At 43.0% G+C, this 11,145-nt stretch overlaps 1 protein-coding gene across 4 annotated transcripts in view; it reads right to left on the bottom strand.

The window, feature by feature from the left end:
• The window catches only part of NONO (non-POU domain containing, octamer-binding), an 83,611-nt gene that overhangs the window by 12,996 nt on the left and 59,470 nt on the right, over nt 1–11,145 (bottom strand). For 2 of the 4 annotated variants that reach the window (XM_011992064.1, XM_011992065.1), the window contains exon 1: nt 5,630–6,214. The gene's annotated coding sequence lies outside the window, so the exon portion shown is untranslated. Of the gene's footprint in view, nt 1–4,898; nt 4,956–5,629; nt 6,215–11,145 lie in introns of those variants that run through there. The other 2 variants (XM_011992063.1, XM_011992062.1) reach the window with 2 other exon arrangements.

The following is an 11,145-nucleotide window of genomic DNA, read 5'->3' as shown; positions in this document are numbered from 1 at the left end:
TTGGGAGGCTGAGGCTGGACAATCACTTGAGCCCAGGAAGAGGAGGTTGCAGTGAGGCAAATCATAACACTGCACTCCACCCTAGGCAACAAAATGAGACCCTATCTCAAAAAAATGAAAAAAATAGGCTGGGCGCGGCGGTTCATGCCTGTAATCCCAGTACTTTGGGGGACTGAGGCAGACCAGATCACCTGAGGTCAGGAGTTTGAGACCAGCCTGGCCAACATGGTGAAACCCTGTCTCTACTAAAAATACAAAAAATTAGCCAGGTGTGGCAGTGTGCACCTGTAGTCTCAGCTACTTGTGAGGCTGAGGCAGGAGAATTGCTCGAACCCAGGAGGCCGAGATTGCAGTGAGCAGAGATGCTGCCATTGCACTCCAGCCTGCGCAGCGGAGTGAGACTTGGTCTCAAAAATAAACAGGCCGGGCGCGGTGGCTCACGCCTGTAATCCTAGCACTTTGGGAGGCCAAGGTAGGAGGATCACCTGAAGTTGGGAATTCGAGACCAGCCTGGCCAACATGGTGAAACTCTGTCTCTACTAAAAATACAAAAATTAGCCAGGCGTGGTGACGCATGCCTGTAATCCCAGCTATTCGGCAGGATGAGGCAGGAGAATCGCTTGAACCTGGAAGGTGGAGGTTGCAGTGGACCGAGATCATGGCCGTTGCACTCCAGCCTGGGCGACAGGAGTGAAACTCCGTCTCAAAATAAATAAATAAAAATAAAGGAAAAAAAAAAGATTATTGGTATAATCCAGACTGAATTCAAAAGTGGAGTTTTAAAATGCAAATTTTCAAATTGATCAGGTTAACAAACTGAGGACAGTCTTCCTTATTCAAGGACAGTTCTCCAGGAATTAAAAGGACATCAAACCTAAATCCATTCCCTCAAACACAAGACGCTCTAGTAATAATTTAGCTGAAGGAAAGATGCAGAAAAGGACTTTTACGAGCATCATATTAATACTATATGCTTCCTTTGAAATAAGAGAAAATTGGCTGGCTGCGGTGGCTCACACCTGTAATCCCAGCACTTTGGGAGGCTGAGGCAGGCAGATCACAAAGATCAAGAGTTCGAGACCAGCCTGGCCAACATGGTGAAACCTCATCTCTACTAAAAATACAAAAATTAGCCAGGCGTGGTGGCGGGTGCCTGTAGTCCCAGCTACTCAGGAGGCTGAGGCAAGATAATTGCTTGAACCCAGGAGGTGGAGGTTGCAGTGAGCTGAGATCGCGCCACTGCACTCCAGCTTGGACGGCAGAGCAAGACTCCACTTCAAAAAATAAACAAATAAATAAAAATAAAGAAAATTAGGTAGGATACGGCGGCTCACGCCTGTAATTGCGGCACTTTGGGAGGCGGAAGTGGGTGGATCATTTTGAGGTCAGGAGTTCAAGACCAGCCTTGCCAACATAGTGAAACCCCATTTCTCCTAAAAATACAAAAATCAGGCCAGGCGCAGTGGCTCATGCTTATAATCCCAGCACTTTGGGAGGCCAAGGCGAGCAGATCATGAGGTCAGGAAGTTTTGAGACCAGCCTGGCCAACACAGTGAAATCTCGTCTCTACTAAAAATACAAAAATTAGCTGGGAGTGGTGGCGGGTGCCTGTAATCCCAGCTACTCGAGAGGCTGAGGCAGGAGAATCGCCTGAACCCGGGAGGCGGAGGTTGCAGTGAGCCGAGATTGTGCCACTGCACTCCAGCCTGGGCGACAGACCTAGACTCCGCCTCAAAAATAAAAATAAAATAAATAAATTAGCCAGGCATGGTGGTGTGCACCTGTAATCCCAGCTACTTGGGAGGCTGAAGTGGGAGGATCACTTGAACCCGGGAGAGAAAGATTGCAGTGAGCTGAGATCACACCACTGCACTCCAGCCTGGGCGACAGATTGAGACTATCTCAAAAACAAAACAAAATAAAACAAAACAAAACACAAAAAACAAAAAATAAAATTGACCAGGCGTGGTGGCTCACACCAGTAATCCCAACACTTTGGGAGGCTGAGGGTGGACTGCTTGAGGTCAGGAATTCAAGATCAGCCTGACCAACACGGTGAAACCCCGTCTCTACCAAAAACACAAAAATTAGCTGGGCATGGTGGTGGGCACCTGTAATCCCAGCTACTCAGGAGGCTGAGGCAGGAGCATCACTTGAACCTGAGAGGCGGAGACTGCAGTAGGCCAAGATGGTGCCACTGCACTCCAGCCTGGGCAACAGACTCTGTCTCAAAACATAATAAACACAAAAAATTATATTTCTCAAATGAAAGAAATGTGACACAGGCTTGATAACTACTGATTTTGACAATGAGTATATGGGAATATTTTCATGTGTATAAAAACATTCCTAATCCATTTTATGTCACATCCCACCAAAACTGAAAACATCAATGCAATTACCAAATTCTGTATCCAAAAGTTTAGTAAAAGAACAGTTAACAAGAGCTATCAAGATGTTCATTCATAGTCTTTAATTCGGAAATTCTACTCCTGGAAATTTATCCTAATAATTTTAAAATTGAAAACTACACTCGTGAAAATGTTCATTGTAATGGCCTTTATGGTAACAAAATAATAAAAATGACTTAAATTTCCAAAACTAGGGGAAAGGTTTTCATGAAATTATGGTACAGCTATATAATAGAATATTCACAGCATTAAAAATTATGAAGACCACATAAACACGACTATGTCTGATACTCTAACGGGGAAAGGTTTTTTTTTTTTTTTAATTTTAAAGGTGTGAATATAGACAAGGAACAGAAGGTAGGCAAAAATGAAAACTGCATTGCTTGTAGGTTACTGATAATTTTTCAATTCACGATTTCATTAAAAAAAAATTCAGTGAATGCCTACCATTTGCTAGGCACTATTCTAGATGGTTAGAGTGGATCAGTGAACAAAGCAGATTCTTGCCTACAGAGCTTACTTCTAGTGAGAGACAACATATATAAGTAAATTATATAGTACTTAAGAAGAGGTAAGTGCTATGGGAAAATAAATTAAAACGGGGGAGGAAGGTAAAGTGGATAGGGAGTGGAAGGAGGCAGATGGTAATAAACCTCACAATATTTGACATTTCAGCCAAGATTTAAATTTTCACATTTATATCATTTAATCAATTTTGTTTTTCATTAATTTTATAAGGTATCAGAAATTACAATTTAAAATCCTATTTAAAAATTTTTAAGCAGAAATTACTATCAGATACTTATTACAAAATGTATTAATATAGAAAATTTAGAAAAACCAAAATAAATAAAAATACAAATATAAAAATCCACAGACCTGCCACTAAAAATAGTCACTATTAACATGTTGGTATATCCTTCTAATCATTAATTTAGGTATTTGAAATGAGATATGATAAAAACTATTCTGTAACCTGTTTTTTCCACTTTATGATGTATCATAAACAGTTTTCACGTCATTAAATCTTTTACGTTAATGGACACAGCATTCAGTTGTCAACCAAGTCCCTATTGTGCTGGACACCTGGGTTGCTTCTTATTTTTCACCATTATAATCAATGCTCATAGCTAAATCTTTGGACAGATCCATGATTAAATATTCCTCCCACAATTTTCCATTCTTGCTTATTTAGACATACATTATCATTTTGGTAACTGATAATGCACCCTTGTATATTCAGTTTCCTAATTTCTGCTAACGTCAACATAATTGTAATTTTTAATGACTAAAGTTCCCCAGGATGTACTAATTTAATTTACTAAACTACACCCTACTACAAGACATTTAGGTTGTTGTTTTTGGCTTTTCCTATTATAATGCTGCAGTAAATGTCTTCTGGCTTTCAGTTTTATTTCCATTTAATTATTTCCACAGGATAAATTCTTAAAAATAGAATCTACCCTGTGACCCTTGCCACAAAGTGCAACATCGTTTTCTCAAAAAGTTGTAAGGATTTTAAATGCCACGAGCAGGTGTAGCAGTTTCATGGTAAATGAGATACCTTAAAAAAAAAAAAAAAAAAAAAGGAAATAGTCTTTTAAAAAATAAGATATAAAAGCAGGAAGTTAAAACACACGAAATCTAAAGTCCACCCTGGAAAGAGCTGGGGATGGGGTAAGGTGGGCATCAGAATCAAATCTTTTCCTATTTGGGTTCCAGGTGTTGTTACCTCTCTCTTCCCCTGGCCCCGGAGAGGCCCAAGATGGAATGTACTAGTGAAGACTGTCATACTGTATAAAGCACCTAGAACAGTGCCTACCAAGTAGCAAGTAGCTCGAGAAGTATTTCTTCCTATCACCTACTTCTCATGACCACCAATATAATTTGGAAATATGTGCAGAGCCCTCTTCAGAGTAATAAATTCACCGTCGCCTAAATACTGGGCCTCTGAAAAGTGAACACAGCGCAAACATCAGCAGCAAAGATTTCTATCTACTTATGTGTTCCTGAGACTAATAATCCTGATGAAGAATTCTGAGAGAAAATACGTATTGCTGGTTAGAAAGACTAACTACTGGGCATGTTACAATTGAACAAATGTTTAGGTACAGGACCAAACACTACATCACACATATCTGAAATCTTAATCTGGTATAAATTTACGAGACTGAGATGGCCGCCTGGATGGCCAGCCTGAAAGCTGCAAAATGAACTAAGGTCCTTTGCTAAGAGTTTCTTAGGACTTTTCATTTAATAACAAAGAAGGTGGACAAAGACACAGTATAAATATAGCCAGGCCACCCCCCCCCCACACTAGAGTTGCCAGATTCAGCAAATAAAATACACAACCCACAATTAAATTTGAATTTCAAATTTAGTTGAAACTATGCAACGTATACTTAAAAATAATTGGTTGTGTAAGTGAAATTCTAATTCAACTGGGTGCCCCGTGTTTTGTCTGGCAACCCTATCCCTTACACCTACCTCAACTTCGATTAAAGACAGCAAAGTGCCTCCCAGTTCTCTCTAACCTCGACTTCTCTGTTAAAAACACAAAGAAACGTGTCAGGTTATGGTAAGAGTTTCTCAATCTGGAAAATAAAATACTCGATGCGAAATCCATAAATTTAAGTTTCATTTTAAAAAGTGACGCTATATAAATGCGTCAAGGAGCCAGGCGGTAAGACTAGAAAAAGGGCATACAGAAATCAGACTACGAAAGCGGTGGGCTCTGGATATGCAGAGGAACTTTCCAGCTAAGAATTTTGACAAAGAAATATCGCTCGAGGGGCCCCATTTGCCCATTCTGAATTAATGGCCTCGCGGGGCCGAGAGGAGGAGCGCCCGACAAAGCGCCTCCTCCTCCAACCAACCACGACTTCAGCGATCTCTCATAATAGACCCCACACCCTCGGGCCCAGAGCGGCTCAGAGGCCGGCAACTTACACTGACACGGGTAAGATTCGGAGACGAGTTGCACAAAGAAACGCGGCGGGAACGAAAACGGGGAAAGCCCGATGCGAAGCGAGTTAAGAGAGGTGGGCCCCCGCGGGTGGGCTGAGAAGGCAGTGTGGCGGCGGAGACAAGGCCTCAAGGGGCCTCGGAACCGCCATCCTCCCTCCAAACCTAGCTTCACCCTGGCCTCTTCTTTCGCTGATTGTTCCAAGAAATCCCACTACCCTCCCAAACAAGAACCAAGCCGTCCCAAAACTCACCCTCTACCGACTGGTCTCTCCTCGGAGTAACGGCGACGCTACACGGCCTCTCCCGTCCCGAGAAAAGAGCGCGCGACCGCCGGAAACGAGACGACGGAGCTCGGTGCCTCCCAGGGGTACAAAGTGGCGTTCTCGATTGGTTAGCTGAACTGCTAATCAAGGTTTATCTCCCGAGCGGAATCATTTTTCCGCCATTTCTTAGATTCTATTGGCTGCCGAATGCCAAAGGCTTGCGTTCGTGTGAACGACAGATGGGGACAAAGAGCGCGGCTCTGTACCTAATGCGCATGTGCAAGCGGCCTGGCGCGTGAGACGGAAAAGGAAAGGGGGAGGGGGAAAAGGAAAAGGAGAGGAGCTGGGGCTGGGGGTCGGAAGGAGAGACATAAACGAACTAACTGAAAGACTCAAAGACTAAGTGGTGGGAGGGGGAAAGGAGAGGAGAAAATGGGAGAGGAAAGTGGAAAGAGGGAGAGGAAGGGGAGAAAATGCGCGCGTAGGCGTGCTCGGAGCAGTCCTGCACTGCGCCTGTGCAAGAAGCAAGAGTAACAATGTCATTGTATTCAATGTAATAGATTTGGCCTTTTCCTACTGAAAAAGTGCCCCGCCATGTTTCTTTTTCACACTTCCTTTTTAGGGCTTGCATCCTGACACTACATACTTAATCAGATTTCTAGGTGCTTCTCCTGTTGCTGGGGCTGCTCGGGAAACGCAAATGAAATAGTCAACTCTTTGGTCATGGTTACAGACGGGATGGGGGAGGAGGGGGTGCATCACACCTTAGTCTCTGCGTGATTACACAGAATTGTAACCAGCACCCTCATTTCCATGGTAACCAGAAAACTTAGCAGTCCAAACATCACTATTGTTCCTATGATTTACAGAGAGATTCAACAGGTGTCATCATTGCCATGGATATATTGTAGGCCTCTAGATCAGACTGTATATTCCATAGGAGGCCTATCAGTAACTAACCTTCATTGTTTCAGTAATGCCTAACTCGCCCTGCCCCCGTGGTTAACCAAGGACTACAAGGATCAATTGATAAGTATTTGTTGTTAATTCCCATTAATTAATTCACACTCAGGGTTGCAGGGTATCCCAATGGGCGCCACCTTATGTGGGAACGCAGTGATCTAGACTTGGGCTGTTCAATAGAACTGTCTGCAATGATGGAAAGGTCCTATGTCTGCTGTGTTCAATATGGCAGCTACTAACTATAAGTAGCCATTGAAATAGAACTAATGCAACTGAGAACCCGAATTTTTAATTCTGGCTGGGTGCAGTGCTCATGCCTGTAATCCCAGCACTTTGAGAGGCTGAGATGGGAGGATCGCTTAAGCCCAGGAGTTCGAGACCAGCCTGGGTAACACGGCGAAAAACCATCTCCAAAAAAAAAAAAAAAAAAAAGGCAAAAATTAGCCTGTCATGGTGGAGCGTCCCTGTAGTCCCACCTACTCGGGAGGTTAAGGTTAAGGTGGGAGGATAGCTTCAGCTCGCTTGGGAAGCAGAGGCTGCAATAAGTAGAGATCGCGCCACTGCACTCCAGACTGAGTGACAGAGTGAGACCTCGTCTCAGTTTAAAAAGAAGAAAACTAATACCTACTCATGGGAAAAAAAAAAAAAATACCCAACAGTATAAAGGAAAAGTCTCCCGCTCTATTCATTCTCTAGAGATAGCAATTATGACCACTTTCTTGCGTTTCTATTTTCTATGTATGTACTGTTTATATTTATTTACTTAGAGACAGAGTCTTGTTCTGTCACCCAGGCTGGAGTGCAGTGGCACAAACACGGCTCACTGCAGCCTCTGCCTTTCAGGTTCTAGCGATTCTCCCACCTCAGCTTCCTGAGTAGCTGGGACTACAGGAGTGCACAACTACGCCCGGGGCGGGGGGGGCGTTTTATATGTTTTGTATGTTTTGTAGAGACAGGGTTTCACCATGTTGCCCAGACTGGGCTTAAACTCCTGAGTGTAAGCAATCCCGCCTTCGCTTGGCAAAGTGCCGGGATTACAGGCATGAGCCAGGGCGCCCAGCGGAGGACCACTTTTTTTTTTGGCGGGGGGACGGATTCTGGCTCTGTTGCCCAGACTGGAGTGCAGTGGTGTGATCTCGGCTCACTGCAGCCGCTGCCTCCCAGGTTCAAGCGATTCTCCTGCCTCAGCCTCCCGAGTAGCTAGGATTACGGGGGCCTGCCACCATGCCCGGCTAACTTTTGTATTTTTAGTAGAGACAGGGTTTCACCATGTTGGCTAGGCTGGTCTCAAGCTCCTGACCTCAAGTGATCCGCCCACCTCGGCCTCTCAAAGTGCTAGGATTACAAGCGTGAGCCACTGTACCTGCCCAGGACTACTTTTTAATGTCAAACATTTTATAGATTGCCACATGATAGTTTTTAGTTATCTGCTGAGTGAGAAAATACATAATTACAAAAAACCACTATAGATTCAATAACATTTTAATGAATTTATACGTTGTTAATAAAATAACTGGAAAAATGTTCATGTAACAACCAATAATTGCAATACCTTATGCAAATAAAATAATAGTAACATATTGGAGGTACAGTTAGCAGTAAAGGGTAACATAGATCTGCTTAAGTAGATCAGGAATGGCTTCGCAGGAAAGAATACCTTTGAATTGGTTTATATATTTATTTATTTATTTTGACACACTATCTGACTGTCACCCAGGCTGGAGAGCAGTGGCATGAACACGGTTCACTGCAGCCTTGACCTCCTGGTCTCAAGCAATCCTGCTACCTCAGCCTCCAAGTGGCTGGGACTACAGATGCTTACCACCACACTCGGCTAATTTGTTTGTTTGTGTGTTTGTAGAAACGTGGTTTTGCCATGTTGCCCAGGCTGGTCTTAAACTCCTGAGCTCAAGCCATCCTCCTGCCTCAGCCTCCCAAAGTGCTGGGATTACAGGCATGAGCCACCTTCCCTGATATGAATTAGTTCTTGACCAAGAGGATGAAGTCAAAAAGGTCAATATGCAAAGTGTCAGAGGCAGAATGATATGTTTTGGGTAGTTTTTCATGGCTGAAGAGAAGTTGGGAGGCTGAGTGATAGGAAATTAGGCTAGAGACATAGGCAAAGACCAAAAAATTAAGGCCCTGTGCTATGCTTAGAAGTTTGCACTTTAGGCCGGGCGCGGTGGCTCAAGCCTGTAATCCCAGCACTTCGGGAGGCCGAGACGGGCGGATCACGAGGTCAGGAGATCAAGACCATCCTGGCTAACACGGTGAAACCCCGTCTCTACTAAAAAATACAAAAAACTAGCCGGGCGAGGTGGCCGGCGCCTGTAGTCCCAGCTACTCCGGAGGCTGAGGCAGGAGAATGGCGTAAACCCGGGAGGCGGAGTTTGCAGTGAGCTGAGATCCGGCCACTGCACTCCAGCCCGGGCGACAGAGCGAGACTCCCTCTCAAAAAAAAAGAAGTTTGCACTTTAATCTGTAAGTGATGGGGAGCCATTGAAGGGTTTAAAAAAAAATTTATATTGCTTTTTCTGATTACAAAAGTAATATATGCTTTTTGAGGGAAAAATTGGAAAATGCACAGAATAAAAATCATCATAATCCCACTGTCCAGAAATAATTTTTAACATTTTGGTAGTTTTTTCTTTCAGGTATACACACACATGGATAGATACATACATACATACATAGACATATAGATACATAAATACATAAATGGAATGATAGATATATAGAGACAGAGACACAGAGACAGAGAAAATCATTTTTTTCCATCTGTGATAGGATTGAATTTTAGAAAGTCACTGTATTAGTTTCCTGAGGCTGTTGTAACAAATTACCACAAATTTGATGGCTTAAAACAAGAGAAATGTATTTTCTTACAGTTCTGGAGGACAGAAATCTGAAGTCATTATCACTGAGATGAAATCAAGGTGTTGGTAGGGGCATACTCCTTCCAGAGGCTCTAGGGGAGAATCTGTTTCTTGTCTCTTCCAGCTTCTGGTGGCTGCTGGCATTCCTTGGCTTGTGGCCCTTTCACTCCAGTCTCTGCCTCCATCATCACATGGCCTTCTCCTCGTCTCTGTGTGTCAAATTTCTCTCTCTCTTATCAGGACATTTGTCATTGCATTTAGGGCCCACTTGGATAATCTCTCTATCTCAAGATCCTTAACTTAATCATATCTGCAAAGTCCTTCTTTTCTGCCATATAAATTAACACTCATGGGTTCCAGGGAAGAGGACATGGATATAACCCTGGGAACAGAGTGTAAAATAGATTGGAGGAGTTATGCTAGGAGATAGGGACACCAATTAGGATACAATGATGATAATTCAGGTAAGAAACCAGGAAGTACTGAACTACAGCAGTGGTTGTAGGGGTAAAGAGAAAGAAACCAAATTCAGATATTTAGAAGGTAGGATCAAGGGAACTTAATAACCAGTTAAATGTAGGGGGTAAGGAATGGAAGAAGACTAGAATGATTCCCAGGTTTCTGATTTGGGTGCCTGGAAGTCTAGTTGTGCCACTAACCAGGATAGTAAATAGAGGAAAAAGAGCAAAATTTGGGGAAAGTCAATCAGTGCAGTTTTGGTCATGCTGAGTTTAAGTGTATGCAGAATGTCCGGGTGGAGATAACATGTAATTGGCTACAAGCCAATTGAAATGTAGGTCTAAATGACAAAATAGAGGTCTGGATTGTCGACATAGACAATGTGTGAGTTGTCAACCTAATGTTGGTAGTGGAAGCTGAGGGCATGAGGGAATGAGAAAACTGAAGTTAAAAAAAAAAAAAAAAAAAAAAGACAACCTAGGACAGAAGCCTGCAAAACATATACAGTTAAGAGGCAGGTGATGGAGAGGAGTCAGCCAAAGCAACAGAGAAAGAAGGTCCAAGCAAGGCTTTGAGAGGCCATTTTTTTTCTTTTCTTTTCCCCCTGAGACAGTCTTGCTCTGTTGCCCAGGCTGGAGAGTAGTGGCGTGATCTCGGTTCATGGCAACCTCCACCTCCTGGGTTCAAGCAATTCTCTTGTCTCAGCCTCCCAAGTAGCTGGGATTACAGGCGTCTGCCACCACACCTAATTTTGTTTGTGTGTTTGTTTGTTTGTTTTGAGACAAGAGTCCACCCGCCTCAGCCTCCCAAAGTGCTAGGATTACAGGCATGAGCCACCGCGCCCAGCCAAGAGGCCATTTTTTTCTAAGTATCATTATTAATTCTATACTACTTGAATACTTTCGAGGTACTGAACATAATTGGGGTTTATCAATACTAAGGATTTCTGTCCTCAATAATAAGTAACTAGATACATAAGAAATATCAATCAAGAAAAAGTGAATGGCCCAGTTTGCAACACTCTGCTTTAAGGACTATAAGTGAATGACAGTTGTATTCAATATTGTACTTAGAGATTCTAGCTAGAGCAATTGACAAGAAAAAGAAAAGATATCCAGAATGTAAAGGAAGAAGTCAAACTATCTATTCGCAGATGACATGATGTTGTATATAGAAAATCCTAGGGCATCTACTAAAAAAAAAAAA

This window comes from Mandrillus leucophaeus, unplaced genomic scaffold, assembly GCF_000951045.1.
Source record: "Mandrillus leucophaeus isolate KB7577 unplaced genomic scaffold, Mleu.le_1.0 Scaffold401, whole genome shotgun sequence".
In the NCBI taxonomy this organism is placed as follows: Eukaryota; Metazoa; Chordata; class Mammalia; order Primates; family Cercopithecidae; genus Mandrillus; species Mandrillus leucophaeus.
The sequence above is the reverse complement of the archived record's forward strand: the minus strand, read 5'-3'. Positions and strand labels throughout refer to the sequence as shown.